General features: G+C 31.4%; 1 pseudogene; it reads right to left on the bottom strand.

Moving 5' to 3' along the window:
- Window positions 1-2,237: 2,237 nt before the first annotated feature.
- LOC111281600 (protein STABILIZED1 pseudogene) lies at window positions 2,238-4,432 on the bottom strand (annotated as a pseudogene).
- Window positions 4,433-4,632: the final 200 nt, after the last annotated feature.

Below are 4,632 nucleotides of genomic sequence, written 5' to 3'. Positions count from 1 at the left end.
ACACATAGCATAGAGTCAATACAATTACCTCTATCATTATCAAGCTATGTTGATGTACTCATTTGGTTTTGAGTTTTTCATTCCAAATGTTTTGAGCAAATTTTTAATGTACTTGGGCTTGATTAATGAAGATGTTTTGCTAGCTATACTTGAAACTTCAAATGGAATATTGACCCATTCATGCTCATTTCAAGTTCTCCTAGCCTAGATTTAGAAAATTTCTTGACAAAAGATTTTCGTTAGAAGCATCAAGAAAATCAATTGATAAAAATTATACCAATTGTTAGAAAATAATTTCATATTTTAAGTCATTATAGGTGAAAGAAATTTTATTCACTAAGCATAAGTTACCAATTACAGGAGAGATATATTTTCATCAAAAATACTTTATAAGCTTATGCTAAAGGTCATGTATCAAATCAAACATCAAATAACTTAATATTAGCACTAAAGCAAAATTTCTCAAGCAATAAGTAAAACATAAATCCTTTCTAGATTAATCCCTTAAAGGTGAGTACATGCCCTCTTTTTATTTGAAAAGAAATATCAAGTTGATTGCTATTATTTGGAGTTGAAGTTTTGAGAGAAAAATCAAGAAAAATCATGAAATCCTTTATTAATCTTGATGATCTATATGGGTAAATTACTGAGCTTTGTTTATTTCATGTTCTTAAGAGTTATTGATGATTATTGAATAGAGTTTGAAGGCTGAAAGTAAGGATTTGAGTTTTTAAAGATTGAAGGAGAAATTCTATTTTTGGATGAGATGTTGTGATCTGTAATAATGAATTAAAATAGAATTTTGTATTAATGGATACATTATTGCTGTGATTATTATATATCATTGGAAATCATGTTGAATCTAGTTTCTAATGAAACAAACGAAAGTCAAATCTGAGTTTTTTACAAAGAGTTGTCTAATTTTAACTTAAGGATATACAGGCTGTAAGACAGCAGCATCAGGGTTGAATTACGAAAATTTCCTTAATTTGTATACAAGGATTTACAGATTAAGTCATATCTTTTTGGAAAGCTTATTGAGTCTACTTTCCAATGAAATAAGCGGAATTGAATTTGGAGTTTCCTGTGAATAAATATATAATTTTTATTAGAAGGTATACAGTCTGTTTGGCAGCAGTATATGACGTGGATTTCAAAAATTGTTATAATTAATCTACAAGGAATTATGAGATGTGCCATATATGGTTAGAAAGCTTATCAAGTCTAGTTTCTAACGCATTAAAGAGATCATAATTTTGATTTGGATATATTGAGATATGACTATTTTAATGAAAAGAGGTCAGGCTGCCAGTTTTAATTAGTTAAGTTAACCCTTTGTGTAACTTAGTTGATTTTTGTATAAATGGTCTCAAAAAGGGTTAATTAAATTCTGATCTAATGAAATGATCTTGGATAGGCCATTAATTATTTTGAGGGAAAAACTAAGTGATGGAATCGAATGGAGGTAAGTAGAATCTTACACACTTTGCTTGTTTTCGAATCTATGTATATATATGTTTCTAAATGAAAGAATGTTTTATTTCTTTATTTTCGATGTATGAAAATAGGATCAAGCATATGATTATTTTTTGTTTCTCTATATAAATGATGGATCATGCTTATGAATGAAATGAGAAAATGATTTATGATTAAAGAATGATTTTATGATGGCTACGTTTTTTTACATCCCTAGGAAGTGGGATCATCGACACCAGAACTTAGTTCTACGACCCTGGCTAACGGGTAATAGTAGTTAGCGTAAGCTCTGGCTAACGGGTTATAATAGTTAGCAATGATCATAAGAATAAAATTATCGAATATAATAGTTAGGGCCATAAGATCAAAGCTTGCAATAATGATAACTTGGGTGACGACGTAAGGGCTATCATAGAAGGGTTTGAAAAAAGAGAAAAATAAGGGCGATAATGGCTAAGGTTATGCTGCTTACTCTAATACCATGTTAGAACTAAGGTTCTAGAGAACAACTTGCTAATCTCTTAGATTATCCTTTCATTATATAAATAATACTAAGGAAAGAAATTCAATTACAAATCACATGTTAATGCTCTCAATTAATCCCTCATAAAGAAATTCAATTATAGATCACATGTTAATGCTCTCAATTAATCCTTGATAAACTTCTCCTATGGAATATTTTCATAATATTTCAACTCACATACACGTATACACTAACATTTTAAATTTGGTATGGCAACATAACCTTATCAAAGGTTAGCTCAAACAATAGACACATCCTTAGTAAACCATTTCTCCATCGCACCCACAAGCCAAAAAACCTTAACTTGTGGTTAATAAGTAATTGTTTTACAAAAAAAAGCATCAAGTGATTCCATAGTCTTATGGCTCTTCTCTAATTGAGCTACTTTCTTCTAGATGCTCTTCTTTGTCAAAAATACAATAAGAATAAGAGCATAGATAGCTCTTTCAGTCTCAATTGAACTCTATTTTCTTATATTCCTCAGCATCAACTATCCAAGTTCTCTTCCTATCCTTTTTCTCCACTCCAATTCTAATTATATTTTGAATAATTGTCTGGCATGTCACAATAGACCCAACCTTCTCTCCAACCTTAGCCTCTTTCATCCAAGCTTTTTTGTTAATCATAACCTTCTTTTTATAGTGCCCTTATACACCTTTCAATAATCTTTCCTGTTATAGCATTATTTCCATTAGCCTTTTCCAACTTTACAGCTATAATCCATATAGTAGGCTTTTGGGCAACTTCTCCCTTGCCTTATTAAGCATTTTTTTAGCTTTGTTATAATTTTTCAACTTGGCAAGTGCCATGTAAAGAACAAAACTCTACAGCCCTTTCAAGCAATGTTGCCACATCTTTTTCATTTACAAGCTCCATATCTACCTTCCATAACCTCACTGAATCTAGTATATGCTTCAAACCCCTTAAAAAACCCTACTCTTATTCACATCATCAAGCTTAAATTTTGCACTTGCAATCATACCGTCACTGAATTGGGAATTAATTTCACTCCCCTAGCATTTTGCAACCTTAGCCTCATCCGAGCTTGTAAACCTACAAGCCTTCAACCAAGCATCCTCATTCTTTAAACACTCTTTAAACCTTTTCTAAATCAACTACTTAGCTATTTGGACTTTGGATTTTCCTAGCCACTTCCTCCAACCTAGTTACAACAATCTAGCTTAGTGGATGTCTCAATTTGTTTGTGTAACACTCTTCAACAATAACTTAGCTTTCTTAATATCTGAGATCTCAACATCACTAGTAATCTTCATACTTTTCAAATCAGTTAAGTGTCTTTCTAGATCCATAATAGTTAAACCTGAAATGAAATTTGATAATCTATCCAACTTTAATGACAATGCATTACCTCTTTTTTCACCAATAGTAGATAAATCTATTACAAGAGTTTACGCTCACGGGGTCTCCGTCCTATTCATAGCCTTACTCTTTAGGTCCAAAGTCGTAATATGCTATTGTTCCTGCCTTGCCTTCTTTAAAAGAGTATTAAAAATCGATACAAACATTCTTTTCTTATTCTTTAACTACTAATCCCTAATTTTTAGAAACTCTCTCATTCTTTAGTCAACAAAGTATGTAACTTTCGCTTTAAATCTACAAACTACCATGTAATTTTTGGATTAAACGCTCAATATTTCTCAATTTCTTCCTTTAATCTTACCTTTCTTCAATATTTTCTCCTCAAATCCATTATCTAATTGATGGTTTCCCAAATGGCATTAGCTTTTTATCATCTTCATTACACTTTGCAAAGGCGAAATACCAATGTCATTCCCTTTGAACTCATCAAATTTTTATTCATATTGTATCATTTATCTTCTACTTCATTGTCATCTTCATCTTCATTAGGCTTTTCACCATCACAACTAAGTCTAAATGATGCTACAACACCTCCAATAGTAGTAGCATATTAGGTAAGTTAGGAGCAACACAAACTAGACAATATTAAACCAAGTGGTGAAGCTCGTGGCACCATGATCCATACCAGCAACATAGTTAGGAAGAGACTTGGAGTTGAAAAAATCTAGAGGTGGCTCAGGTGAAACAACATTGTCAGAACCAAGTTAAGTGCCACCAAAAAGGGAAATGAATGAATAAGGTCAAGTAAGGGGTGATGCAAAATGTGAGACGAAGACAGAATAGGGATTCTAGAAATGTTGAAGAAGGGAGCAAGGATTTAGGGAAAAGAACAGGTTTTGGGGAGAAAAAGGGACTTCGATATAGAGTTGAATAGATTGTTGAAAGGAAAAAAGAATGGTGGTTTTAGGGTTCATACTTAGAGAAATAGTTTTAAAATTTAGGATAGTGATCAAAACCATTTCTTTTAATTTGGTTTTTGCCTTAAAGCCAGCCAATTGTTCTTTCATATAGAAAAGTTAGCATTGAGCATGAAAGTCACTTGGGTTTACCCATAACTAATAGGCTATTGGTTGGGTTTTAAGTGGCTTAAGTTTTAATTTTAAATTAGATAAAAATTATTGTTTTACTTTGGGAATCATTTAATGTTTCAAAAATCATTAAATGATAATAACATAGCCACTTTCCCTCATGAGTCATTTAATATTTTAAAAGTCATTAAATGACAATAATATAGTGATCAGCTATAGATAATT

The sequence above is a fragment of the Durio zibethinus genome, chromosome 5 (genome assembly GCF_047325235.1).
Source record: "Durio zibethinus cultivar Kanyao isolate XHJ-2024 chromosome 5, ASM4732523v1, whole genome shotgun sequence".
Lineage (NCBI taxonomy): Eukaryota > Viridiplantae > Streptophyta > Magnoliopsida > Malvales > Malvaceae > Durio > Durio zibethinus.
Note: the sequence above shows the minus strand (reverse complement) of the source record. Positions and strands in the feature narration are given on the sequence as shown.